Raw genomic sequence first — 15,001 nt, forward strand, 5'->3', positions numbered from 1 at the left:
TAAGCGTCACCCTGACACATTCAATGAACTTGGAAATGCCAATAATTGTCTAACTAATGTATTGAATCAATTGAATTATATTGCATATAAATCACTGTGTAATCTGCAAGATTAAGGCTGTATGAACAGGTATAATGGAAATCTCAATAGTCTATGTCCTCAAACACAGCACTGACACTTCCAATACTGTTCACTCTTGAAGGGTATTATCTCCTTACTTCTGTTTAGGATTACTGGGTACGACTAATTCCACAGTGCTTCCTGCTGCTGGGAGAGGATTTGTGCGTGGGAATGGCAGAAGATGTAAAAGGGTCACAAGAGCACATCATAAGTGTCAATAGGGAAAGCAAACAGAACTAAACGCATAATGCACAGAAGAGAAGAAGTGGCCAAAAGCCAGATAAAGCTGACAGGAGAAAGAGTCGATGAGCAAACAAGTCAGTGAAAAAGCGTGAGTACAAATAAGTGTTGGGAGTGTGGAAATATAGCCTCTGTGTACGAGGCCAGAATCAGAGAGACTGAAGCAAATAAATAGTGTGGAAAGTCGTTTCTGTAGATGTCCTGCAGCAAAGGGCAAGGGAAATAGATTAATAGAGAGAAAACTAAAACACACACTCTCAGGCCTCAGTGATCTGGCACTAGTCCAGCTTGTTTTCTATTTAGCTGCCTCATGTAGAGTGGATTGTACCGATTACAAGGTTGGATTATTAACAGATTTAACATTTTCTGGGCAGAATGCTGGAAGAGTCAATTGCTTGGGACAAAAGCAAGGAGGCATGAGACACAAATCTCAGCAAAATGCAAGTAGGGCTGTTTCCTTTCTCTCTCTCTTTACACCCAGGCATTAATTCACAAATTAAATTATAAAATTATGAAGAGAGAAATGCAGGAACAATTTACACATCTGTCCAAGTCACTATTCACAGCGACTCCTTTCAAGTATGACAAGTTTGCACGTATTAGTCACCCAACAGTATGTACATTGCAGTTATACTTGTCAAGAAATGAAAGTAAAAAAAAATGCTGGTGTTGAGAATATGAAATAAAACAGGTAAAGTTGGAAGTGCAGTGATGGGGAAAAACTGATGGAAGAAAAAGTTGTGGTTGGCAGTGCATGACGTTCATGAGTTACGTAAAGAGATGGACAGGCAAAAGTTTTGACGAGCTTATTAAAACTTCTCAGATTAAAGACAGATGGAAGATCATGATCACAAGCATCTCATGACAAGGCAGATAATGATGATGATGAATGTTGGAAGTGTTCATCTGCGAATAGGGAAACAGATTTAACATTCAAGTCAAGACACTGAAACAAATGGAACTCCATCTTAAACTTGCGATATATGTTAATTCTGCAGCTCTTTTATTAGAAGCTGACTGACCTGACACTTGTTTCATGAATTTTCAGTTGTTATATCATTACTCATCTAATGGTCTCATCTACAGTCATGATAGCAAATGCAGATCAAGCTACCATGTTGTCAGACACCTCTGTTCTCTTTATAGTTGGAACCCCAAGACTCCTATTGTATTGTAGTTCCCCATTATGCATTGTTTAATACAAACTTGAACTTAGTTCCCCCTTTGAAATTCATTTGCTTCAGGTGTCGATCAGGTATTCCCTATACAGTGGTAGTCATTCACAATGTGAGGAGGGTGCATTGGTGTTTCTTGGGATGGGAAGACAGGGAAAAAGTGAGGTTGCATGAAGCTGAAATTGTTCATGACAAATTCTTCTTTTGGAGTGTCATATTTGGCAAGTGTCTGTTTATACTCTTATCAGGGTTTGCAATGTATTCCATCTTTCTTGATTCACTCCAAGACCAGAAGAGCACAAGACAGAATTAGGTCATTCACCCATCAAGTCCGCTCCACCATTCCATCATGACTGATTTGTTATCCCTCTCAACTCTATTCTCCTGCCTTCTCCCAGTAACCTTTGATGCTGTTACTAATCAAGAACCTTTCAATCTCTGCTTTACATACACTCAATAACGCCCTCCATAGCTGTCTGTGGCAATGAATTCCACGGATTCACCATCCTCTGGCTAAAGAAATTCCTCCTCATCTCTGTTCTAAAGAGGCTATCCTCTCTGGTTCTAGATTCCCCCACTTCAAGAAATATTCTCTCTACGTCCACTCTATCTAGGCTTTTCATTATTCAATAGTTGAGTTATTCAATAATTAAGTTTGAATGAGAACTCTCTTCATTCTTCTAAACTCCAACAAGTACAGGCCCAGAGCCATCAAACGCTTCTCATATGTTAACCCTTCCATTCCTGGGACCATTCTCGTGAACCTCCTCTGGAACATTTACAATGCCAACATATCCTTTCTTAGACGCAGCTGCTTAATAGGCTGACTCCATGCTTTTATCTCACTGATCTGAATTTATTTCACTATTCACACTTTCAGATGACATACGTATCTGAAAACAGTGTTCATTTTACACTTGCGTGTTAACTTCCCACTGAAGATCAGCTGCGCTTACACCAGGTTAAAACACCATCCCCAAATGTATATTTCTCTCAGATGTTTTATTTATTTTATATGTTTCTTTCGCTTCAATGTCTGTCTTAAGCCATTTGATGATTTTCCATTTTCTGCATGTACCTCTGCTATTATTTCCTTTTTCATTTGATCTAATCTGTTTTAAATGGCTTCCATTGGTGTTTTTTGCTCCCCCAGTTACAGTGAAAGGCTATTCCAAAATGTTAACATGCCCATTCCATCCACAAATGCTAATTCCACTGCTGATAGCTTTCAGCAGTCTTCAGTTTTTGTTTGACGACAGAGTCAATTACGTACACCTTATCCAATTATTACTATAATAACTGATCCAACTCTCTTAATTCAAAGATCATTGAATATTGGCACAAACTCTGTTAGTGGGAAACAATGAAACTAATTATTTGGGTCTGTTTTTTTTTCTTGTTACATCAATATTTGAAGGTTGTTAAATTATGATAAGACAATAAGATATAGGAACAGATTTGGGCCATTTGGTCCATTGAGTTTATTTCGCCATTTCATCATGGGTGATCCATTTTCCCTCTCAACCCCAATCTCCGGCCTTCTCCCCGCATCCTTTCGTGCCCTGACTAATTAAGAGTGGTTAGTACAATGTTTTACAGTACCAGTGACCAGGGTTCAATTCTCGCCGCTGCTTGTAAGGGGTTTGTACATTCTCCCAGTGACCGTGTAGGTTTTTGCTGGGTGCTCCAGTTCCGAACCACATTCTAAAGATGTACTGGTTGGCAGGCTAATTGGTCATTGTAAATTGTCCTGTGGTTAGGTTAGGATTAAATTGGGGGATCGCTGGGTGGTGTGACTTGAAGGGACAGAAATAAATAAGCAAACAAATAAATACAAATAACATGTTCTCCACATACTCTAGTCCATCAAATATGAAATTTTGGTGTTCACAATTGCGCTTCAGGAACCTTACCCGTTCCCTCTTTCAAACCTCACCCTAACTGCATATGTCCAGAAATTCAATTGCATAATGCTAAGTTACTTCAGTATTACAATCTAAAATTTGGCTTTACCATATCAGCAACTATTTCTGCTACATTTTATATCACTCCAGATACTTCATTGAGTGTTTTAAATCAAAAGCAAATCGAGTTTATGGTCACATGCACACGTACATGTTTGCACAGCTGAAACAAAAAGCTGACATGTGACAGAATCACAGATACATAGCATCATATGAAAGTATAAATTACATGTTATAGAAAATTTTATAAGGAATAGCATAATTATAACAAAATAAAACAGTCCCATTTAGAGCACAGTGATCTTAATGCAATTGCAATGTGTTTCCTGCAAGAGTCGTACATTGTTTGACATTATTGTCTGTGCAATGCTGCTTTTCAAGCATTACAGGAGAAACGAGGAAATAATTTGTCCTGGCTGGAGTATTGTTCTCAGATCCAATTTGCTTTACCATCACACCATCCAAACTCCAACCTCACTTTTGACCCCATGTAGTCTGGCCAACTCTTCAGCCCACCTGATACTCTGGCACTTTGTTGTCCAGATTCCCTGAGACACCATTGATCTAAGTCCCACCAATCACTGACATTGGTGGTTATAAACTCCTTTCTATCTCGGAAAATTAAGGAGTTCTGCAGTTAGCGTGTACCAATTTTGATAAAGAAGATAGTGGAGAAATTAATAATGTTTTGCAGTGAATATCATATCATGTCTTTGGGCAGTGGTTACTAGGAAAGGATAAGGAGTTAAGTTCATTTCTGTGTTCACTATATAGTGTGTGCATGTAAACAAAAGGCAGTGCACGGGCTGCAGTGACGGACTGATAGAAAGAGGCCAATGCAATCGATAGCACTGTATTATAGGTACAATGTTAGTAATGCCAGTAAGTAATTTAAGTTACTGTCACCCCTGACATGTCTAGCTATTGTAAAAAGGAAAGATGCTGCCGTGGAAAGTGTGAACTGACAGTAGGGATGTGCTGTTTTCTGTGTGAGTGCCTGTAAGGAAGATGTTTTAGCTGTTAGGAAAAGGTGAAATGTTAGGACCTGAGTGTGTGTTCTGGCTCATAAGAAATCATTTGAACAATTGCATATGTATGCGCTGGTGATTAGAAAGAGTAGTAACAAAGGGGAAGTGTGCACAAGCAGATAATTATTACAAAGAGAAATGAGGGATTGTATTTACACGCATATGCTCTAGTGCATATGCCGGCTCATTGTGTGAGGGTGCAGCGAAGCAGTATATGTGTATATGTTGTTTTGGGTAAACATGCTTAAATAGCATTGTCGCAGATCGCCTAATTTCTTTACAGTAATCAACATATCATCAGCCAGTTGTTTCTGGTACTGCTGAAAATCCTGTCTGATCAGCAGCAACCCACGGTCGGGATGTTACCATGGTTACAGGCGGCATTTGCCAATGGTAAGACAATAGTGGTTTAATTATTTTTAAAGTGTTGATAGCTTGCAGGGAAGATATTACTAGTCGGACTGTTGTGCTGTGCATGATTTCCGCAGATATACGCCGTAACAAACAATCATCACCGCCACTCTTACACGGGAGATATATCTGGGCTAATATCCAGCTTTGACATTGATGCAACACAGTGACAAGCCAGTTCATGTATGGTATTACTCACTGGAGAATTGTCAGCTGAGTCCACACCATACCAGAAGGTGCTACCAACCCAGATGCAACCATATGAGAAATTATTTTCATTTTTGATGACAATTGTAAAATGAACAATGTCAGGTAATCTGCAGGTCCAATGCCAGCTGTTGTTTTCCATTGATTTTAATGGAACCAAACAGTTAGCCCCTTCATGCACTGCTGACTCAAGGTTGGAATTTGAAATGTGTTCATGCATTGCATGACTTGTAAGTCTAACTTTCCTTATTTATTTTATTTTATTCGAGAGAAGAATCTGGAATGAGTAGATGGTCCACTCAGAAAAGATTGGGCAGGGAATTTAGAAGAGTGATAGAGGACTCGATTAAAACATAAATGATCTTAAGGGTTATTAATAAGGTGGGTGTGGGGAAAAATGGAGATTTCACCCATTTAAGGCAGAGATGGGATGATTTTGTTTTCTTGGTTAATTATGTAACTTTAGTACTTTTTCAAGGGTGTTGGAAACAGACCGAATGACACACAGAGTCACAAAATGTTGAAGAAACTCAGCAGGTCAGGCAGTATCTGTGGAAATGAATAAGCAGTCCACCTTCTGGGCTCAGACCCTTCTTAAGGACTCCTCAAGTCCTGAAGAAAGGATTCGATCTGAAACTATTTATTCCTTTCCATAGATGCTGTCTGACCTGCTGAGTTCCTCCAACATTTTATGTGTATTAATCAGTTCAGCAAAGACATTATTGAATGGTTAAGCTAGCCTGATGGGCTGAGTGGCCTTCTCCTCCTCCTGTGAATATTCATATTTCTTTCAGTACACAGCAAAATGTGACGAGTGCAAGTCTGAGACTGAGGGTCATTGCTTATGCTACTTACTTTGGAATCCAATGTTGACGACCTGTGATTCTTAGGCAGACAAATGGTCTGAGTTACAAAATACAAATGACTTCATTAATACTCTCTTCCCCAATGGCCCATATTTAAGAAAAATATATTGACGTCACAACAGATTGAATTATCTCTTTGTCCAAGAGGAGAATCAAGTCTTCTTTATAAAAATAAATGAAAGCAGCACCAGTGATCACTGATCATGGTTGGTTTCCTACTGTTGTCTGTAAGGATCTTGTGCATTCGTCCTGTCATCAAGTAGGTTGCCTCCCAATTTCCAGACGTACGCTAGTGAGTTCTGGGCATGCTATTTTGTGCCAGAAACATTGTGACACTTGTGGGCTATGCTCGGCACAATCTTCCCAATGTGTTGTTTAAATTACACATTTTACCATAAGTTTCTATTTTTCAATGTATATGACAAAAAAAACTCATCTTTAATCTCTTGTTCAAATTCGCCAAAGTTATTAACACAGTGAATCAAAAGACAAATCAACAGTTTACCAATGCATAGTTAATAAATCCTATGACAGATTAAGCATCTTCAGTATTAAGCAGTGTGTATCTACAACCTGTTTTTGCCCTGAGCACCTAAGCTTTTTAATTTAAGAATATAATACATAGTGAATAAGCTATCAAGTGATATCTGGATTCCTTGTGATGTGATAATGCATAGGGGCTACGCTGAGTTTATGTGAGCTCCTGTCCGTGTGGTGACTTGGATCCACTCCAGTTTGCCTATCAGAGCAACAGGTCCACATCAGATGTCATCTCAATGGCTCTTCACACAACCCTGAAACATCTGGACAACAAAGATGCATACATCAAAGTGCATTTCATTGACTACTGCTGGGCATTCAATATCATCATCCCCTCAAACCTAATCAGTAAACTCCAAAACCTGGGCCTCAATATCCGCTTGTGCGATTGGATCCTGGATTTCCTCACTTGCAGACTTCAGTCAGTTTAGATTCAAGTTTTCAATGGCATTACTGTTGTGGACAATACAGATTGATGAATCTGATGAATCAGCATACAGATTGAAAATTGGGCTGAGTTCTGCAATAACAACAATCTCTCACTCAATGTCAGCAAGACCAAGGAGCTGATTGTAGACTTCAGGAGAGGGAAACCAGAGGACAATGAGCCAGTACTTGTCAGAGGATCAGAGGGGGAGAGAGTCAGTAAATCGAAATTCTTGGATGTCACTATCTCACAGGACCTTTCCTAGACCCATCATACAAATGTAATTGCAAAGAAAGCACAACAGCGCCTCTACTTCCTCAGGAGTCTGAAGAGATTCAGCATGTGAACAAAAGCCTTGACAAACTTCAATAGACATGTGGTGGAAAGTGTATTGACTGGTTGCATTCCAGCCTGGTATGGGAACATCAATGCCTTCAAGCAGAAAATCCTCCCAAAGGTAGTGGATTTGGCCCAAGAGCAAAGTACAACTGTAGCACCTGGAGGAAACCACATGGGCTAGGAGAGAACACACAGAGAGCATCAGAAATTGAACACTGGTGACTAGTGTTGTAAATTGTTACCCTACTGTGCCACCTTAAATCACCTTTAGTGTTGCATGAAATTTGATACCATTGTGCATGTGCAGGGGGAAACTGCATCTAATCTAAGAGATATACCCTGTTGCTTTTGTTGTACAAAAGTGGACCGTGTAGTACGATGCTGAGAAGCATCCTAGGATGTGCAGGGCACAACATCAGTGTTGTAAACTGGGGTCACTGGGTCTTTTGGGTCTTTCAACATCAGACAGTCTGGCCCAGGTGATCCAACTCAGGGATGATTAGGCCCTGGCTTATGTCCAAGCAGCATTAGTCCACAGGTCACTCCTCTTGACCCATAGCCATCCATGCACATGCACAGCAGCCTCTGCGTGTAGCACAAACAACGCAGTAAATAAGAACATTTTTAAGGATTCATCCGTTCAGCAAGGAAGGTCATGTGGCATCACACCGCCTCACTCCCAAAGGTCACAAGCAAGCATTGTCAGTAATTTATCCTTCTTTCCGAATGGGAGATATTAGAGCTGGGGACCGGTGAACTTTATTTCAAATGAAAGGGTTAACATGCTCATGGAAACAGATAAACTGGAAAGTGCGCTCTGTATCTGCTTAGTATCAGATAACAAAGCATGATTATTCTACTCACCTTCCTACTCTGTTTTCTAATGTTCATGAAGAACAAATGCTGCTGCAGAGATCAGCATTTCCCTTCACCACCTTTTAGCAAGTGAGCCGCTTTCTAGAGATTCTGCAGTGCACTGCACTGCCAGGAATTCCATGGTAGCTACCAGCAATGAAGGGCAATGAGGTATTTCCAGTTGGTAACTGGTAAGGACCGTGGAGTTGGTGACGCTTTGCATTGACTGTCCTCATCCTTCCACAGAAACCATGTAGATTATTGTTTTTGGGAAATGTGTATCAAGTTGGATCTAGAGTCATCATGAACCATCATGTAACAGATATAGAACATTGTTAAAATATTATTTTTTTTATTTTATTGCATCCTTGGTGAACAGTTTTGCATTGCTGCTACACATTAAAGCAGTTGTCAATGCGTCAGCATTGGTGAGCAGTTGTCAGCATGCACAGTTGATGGGAGCAATGGAAAATGTAGACTGAGAGAACATGACAGGGCTGGGTGTCTCACTGGAGTCAGCAGGGATCAAGTACTTTGGAGGAAGATTGTCACCAGAAAAAAAGCTCATTGGCCTTAGGGTGGAAGCTGCGAGAGAAATTGATTAAAACAAAGCCTTTTAAAATGGTATCAACTGGTTCAAAGCATGGTGCTCACTACCCACTGTGATAGAGTGTAAATCACAGGACAGATTTCTGCCACCGATTTGGAATTTAATGGGGTTGTAACGGAGCCTGGAAATGAGCAGTGTGTACCATCTTCGTCACACGACAGTAAGTGACAGCTAGAAGCATGTAAGAGAATCATCTGCAGATACACACTGGCTGCATTGGGACAGCTGAAAGGGCTCTTTGTACAGGAATAATACCTCTCTCTGTCACGGTTTTGATGGGCAGTTTTGATCCCAATTTATTACAGATCAAGCTTCAATTCTTCTTTGTGTGGAAAGCATTTGGACTGAATATTAACGCCAAAAGCCTATCGACCGACATGGAAAGATGGGGAAGCCATGCCACAGATTGCGATGCACAATTATAATGCCGACTCTCAGGGTAATTGACTAAACCAGCTTGAGTTAAGTACCATTTAAAATGGGATGTTGGAACATTGCAGCTATGTTATTCATTACCCTTATTTTAACAGTGGGAATTGGAAGGGGAGGGGGTTTGTGGAGCGGTGGGAGATATTTTCCCAGTGAGGAGCGAAAAGTTGAGTCACCTCAAACTATGTTCCCTAAATCTCAGCAGCTGGATTAAGAGCAGGCATAGCCAAGGGCTGCCAGCAGGGTTCCTGCTGCTCTTCTCAGCAAAAGAGTGATGTGTGCAGCACGCTAGGGGGTGGTGGGAACAGTGAGGGGAGAATAAATAGATGATTTCACCATCCTGTCATGGTAGCTAAAAAAACAAAAGCAGAAAGAAAACCTTTCCTTTATGCAACAGCGGGAGATAAAAAGCCCGACTTTTTGTTTTTGTTTAAAGACCCGAAAAAAATGTCTGCTGTCAATATCGTATTATAGATGTGAATTACTGCAAGGGCTGTAACTAAAAGATGGGTGGCTTCTGTAATGAGTGTCTAATCTGCATAGCCAGGCAGGGGCATAAACTACAGACCTAGCAAAGTTTACCTGGAGTCATTCTCACCTCTAGGCAAAGTTTCAAGTGCCTTTCAATGAAACGTGCATAAGGTCTAAGCTGAAGCACATAAGGAGTTCCGCTTCTGGTGGCTTCATGCCTGCTTTTCCAATGCATTAGGTAAGATTAAGTTCCCAACAGGGCCACCTCATCTCATGCCAAAAGTGTATGGAATATCACAACGGATCAGATAGGACATTAGACAATGGCTATACATGACGACTGCAGAAATCTTCAGATATTGGTTTAATCCACCAGATATGTGCCTTGCTCAGTCCAGTAATGATCTTTAAAGGAGTCATCCAAGATCTTACCCTGGTAATGAATGGGCTCTGTGTTTACAGGCATCTGGAGGTTGATTTTGTCCAGAAATTGGAAAATACACAAAAACCACTTGGTATAGTAATCAAACCTTCACAGTATTTTAATGAATGAAATCAAAAACACACAAGTCTAATAAGAAAGAACAATTCTGAAAGCAAAGAGAAACAGGAATATTTGCCACTTACATGTGTATCCATGTGTACTCACTGGCCACTTTATTAGGTACACCTGCATACCTGCTTATTAGCCAATTATGTGGCAACAACTCAATGCATAAAAACATGTAGACATAGTCATAAAGTCCAACTGTGGTTCAGACCAAACATTAGAAAATGAAAGAAATATGATCAAAGTGGCTTGCCAGATAATTGTCACTTACAAAACAATCCAGTGAATTGTTGGTGCCGAACGGGATGGTTTGAGGATCTCAGAAACAGATAATCTCCTGGGATTTTCATGTACAGCCGTCTCTAGAGTTTACAGAGAATGGTGCGGAAAGTGGGGAAAAAACAGTGAGCGGCAGCTCTGTGGTGAAAATGCCTTGTCAGAGAGATCAGAGGAGAATGCCAGACTGGTCCAAGCTGACAGGAAGGCAGCAGTAATTCAAATAGCCATGAGTTACAACAGTAACGTGCAGAAGAGCATTTTTGAATGCATGACATGTAGAACCTTGAAGTGGATGGGCTACTATAGAAGAAGACCACAAATAAATACTCAGTAGCCACTCAGTGTATATAATGAACTATTGGATTTATGTGAACTCCTTCATTTGTATGAATGTTCATAAGGGGGGGATCTGAATTTGAGATAGTTGCTTGTTGGCTGGCTTCTGAAGCTTTACGTCTGCATGCACTACAGAAGTGAGTGAGCACTTGATTGCTCTGGAAGCCCCTTTTGACTTGAGCTATCAAAGTGAAGGTGGTGGTTATATGAGTTTACTGCCTAGCAAATGGATTTCCTAACACTACCGAACTCAGCACTGTGTAAATGAAAATCAACTTTTCCCAGAATGAAAAGTAATAATGACCATTTCTAGTTTTGTTCACATTGCTCTGGAAATTTAAAGCATCCTAGACTGGGTTGCATTTGTGTGAGTTCATTAATTCTAGTGCAGAAATAACACTAATGATGCCGTTCTTCAAGCATTTTATACTGTGTCTAAAACTCAGTGATGCTTTCACTTAGCTTGTCTAAAAATGGCCATTCTCAAAACAATCCCGTGAACATAATCATTGATAAAGACACTCACCTTTGACTCCAGCGCACCAGCAGAGCCTTTAGTCCAACTCAAATCCAACAGTCTACCAGATAGAGTTGATCTCTGTCTTCCTGCCTGCTTCAGTGATATGAGCTACCTCTTTCAGGCACCCCCAAAGCATTGAAAATTATTCAGGTGGCCCATTCATGGTACCCACTATTGGCTTTGTTTGAAGTCCTGAAACAGATACATGGAAAAGTAGAGGCAGGCATGGATGATAACCCAGGGGAAGTCAGGCTCACAACAGAACAGCTTATCAGTCAGGACCCATGGTGACCCATGTTCATAACTCAACCTTTCATTGTCTCTACAGACTTACTTTCACCGAGGGTTACACAGTCCCAACTGTGGGCTTGTATATATTTCTATTGTAACTTATGTTTCACTGTACTGCTATCACAAAGCAACAAATTTAACAACATACATCAGTGATTATAAATATGATTTTGATTGTGATTCTTTCTATTTTATTTAGAGAAACAGCACAGTTACAGGCCCTTCTGGCCCAATTACAATATAGTGATTGGTTTCCTGACCAGTATGTCTTCGGAATACGAGAGGAATCTGGAGCACGCAGATGAAACCCAAGTGGTCACAGGGAGAAAGTACAAACCCTTACAGACAGTGGTGGAATTGAACCCAGATCTTTAACACTGTAATAGTGTTATGCTTGTTGCAACACTTTTGTAATGACTTCTACCACATATCCCGCAGGAAGTGCGACAGAAGTCTTACTGACATTGGAGCTTCCTGAGGTTCAGATTAAAGTAGAAATTTGTGTAATCTTTTGGACACTCCTACAGAAACCTAAGGACTTCCCCTTGCTCAATGTGAAGATCATGGTAAATATCATGAGAGAAAAATTCACATGGTTGATGTAAAGCTCTCTGGGAGCTGGTCTCCTATATTCTCAGATGGTCACAGTGGGGTGATACTGGGGGAGAAAGGCCATCGTCCTTTTTACCTGGCTTCTCAATCTCATCTGATTTACAGAGCTACAGTAATGAACGTCATGGCAGAACTTAGAGCCTTGTGAAGACAGTTCTTAATCTCCTCAAAATTTGCCTGCTGCACATTGTAACAGACAGATGAGCAGATTCCTTAGCTCATGGACTCCAGCAAGCAGAGTCACAGTAGGAAACAACAAGGGAAATATAAAGAGCAGCAACAGCATTCAGAGTAAGGCAACGCACAAAGGTGGCACTATTTTATGTATATTCTGATCAAAGGTCACAGATGCAGAACACTTACTGGTTTTCTTTTCACAGATGCTGCCTCGAAACCAAGTTTCTCCATTATTTTCTGTTTTTTTTTCTTGCGTCTGTTTCATTTTTAACGTGCATTTCACATGCCCTTCCTAATGATGTGGAAGAGTGTAACTTGGCACACAGAGTCGATGCTAGCTCTCTGAGCATGCCCATTTGTCTCATTCCCACACTTAGCAGCTTCACGGGACCATCAACACTAGCTCGTTCTCCTCCCATCCATCTGCTACTTACTGTGGCCAGTTAACATATGGGCATATCTCCAGGATCTAAGAGGAAACTGGATAGGAGGCACATGGTAGAAACTCACAAGGAAAACTTGAGACATAAGAGACGGCAGCTGTTGGAAATCCAAGTCAACACTGGGCAGCATCTATGGACAGAAATGACCTGTCGATATTTTGGGTTGAGACTCTTTTACAAGACTGGAAAGAAAGATGGGAGATAGCTGGTATAAAATGATTAGGTGAAAGACCGAGTGGACAGGCAATTAGAGGATTCCGGTAAGGGGGTGGGGTGATGGCTGAGTGAGGGAGGGAGGAGTGGGGATGATATAAAAGACCAGGAGGTGATAGGTGGAAGCAACCTGACTCCCACTCTCCACCACCCTCGCCTGTCCATCAGCCCTTCACCTGTCCATCACCACCCTCAACTGTCCATCAGCCCTTCACCTGTCCATCACCACCCTCAACTGTCCATCAGCCCTTCACCTGTCCATCACCACCCTCAACTGTCCATCAGCCCTTCACCTGACATCACCACCCTCGCCTGTCCGTCAGCCCCTCACCTGTCCATCACCTCCTTCATCTGTCCATCACCCACTCACTTGTCCATCAACACCCTGACCTGGCCATCACTACCCTCACATTTACGTCACCAAATTCACCTATTACCCGCTCACCTGTACATCACAACATTCATCTGTCCATCACCATCCTGACCTGTCTAGCACCCCCTCCCCTGTGCATCACAACCCTGATATTCATCACCCCCTCACCTGTACATCACCGCCCTCTGTCATGGTCCCTTATGGCAATCCCCCATCTGGCTATTTACCTCAGGAATTGGGCCTCAATCCCCTTGTTTAGTTTCCAATCATTCCCAGGTTCCACTAACTACAAACACTTGCTTTCCATCAGAAGACACAGTATAAAAACCCTGTGACCACAACAAGGAGTTGCCAGTTTGTTGGTTGACTCCGGTGTGAGTAACCTTGTCTCATGGTTCTTATGATGACAGTTCTAAGTCTAGCATCGCTCCTGGATACCGATTCCACACTCGCTACATCAAGAACACCTCCTGACTCTGCTTCCATGTCTGTGTTCTGCACTTGGGTTCATCCGCTGCCTTGCTTGTGTAACGGAAGGAACTGGCCATAATGAACCCAGCGGACACGAATCCTGTACAACAGGCCCTTGCCAGTCAGGGCTACCTATGGGTGCCCACGACAAACTACTTAGGGAGGTCATGGAAAACCTTCAGACGCTGTCCACGAATGTACGGAAGGTCAGTGAGCAGGCAGATCGAGTTTCGGCTTTCCTTTCTCTGTCCCCTCCAAGAATCCCGACTACACAAACTGCACCACTCGGGATGGCGTCGCCCCCCGGGATCAGCATCACAGTCCCCTTGAGAGCCATACGTACCCGAGCCTGAACCCTACGCTGGGACCTAGAGAGGTGCCGGGCCTTCCTGTTACAAAGCTCTCTGGTCTTTGAGCTACTGCCACGTACCTACACTTTTGATAAATTCAAGTTTGCGTACATCATGAGGCTGTTACAAGGGGATGTCTTGGTTTGGGCAACCGTGATATGGGATAACAAACCGGAGGTTTGTTCCTCCTTCCCCTCCTTTGTTGCTGAAATGAGGAAGGTCTTCGAACAATCCATTCATGGTAAGGACGCTGCCAAAGGTTTGCTGACTCTTTGTCAGGGTTCGCGAAGCGTAGCAACGTATTCCATTGAGTTCTGAACCCTAGCTGCAGACTCAGGGTGGAATGACGAGGCCCTGTGGGAGATGTTTTGACAGGGCCTCTCGGACAAGATACAGGATGAACTGGCAGCAAGGGACGACATGGACTGTCTGGACTTTCTGATCTCACTAGCCACTAGATTGGATAACCAGCTTCAAGAGCAGCTGAGAGAAAGAACCAGTTGCCCCACTCCTCGGGGAAGCCCACGGTCCACCTTGTCAGTCCCAGCCAGCCTCCCTTCCCCAGCCGCTCCAAGTGTAGCTCCTGCTCCGACCGTCCCCACCACCCTGGGGGAGGAACCGATGCAGCTGGGACGGAACCAGCTTTCCCCGGCTGAACGACTTCAGAGGTGGAGAGCTGGGGATTGTTTCTATTGTGGCCAGCC

The sequence above is a fragment of the Hypanus sabinus genome, chromosome 2 (genome assembly GCF_030144855.1).
Source record: "Hypanus sabinus isolate sHypSab1 chromosome 2, sHypSab1.hap1, whole genome shotgun sequence".
NCBI lineage: Eukaryota > Metazoa > Chordata > Chondrichthyes > Myliobatiformes > Dasyatidae > Hypanus > Hypanus sabinus.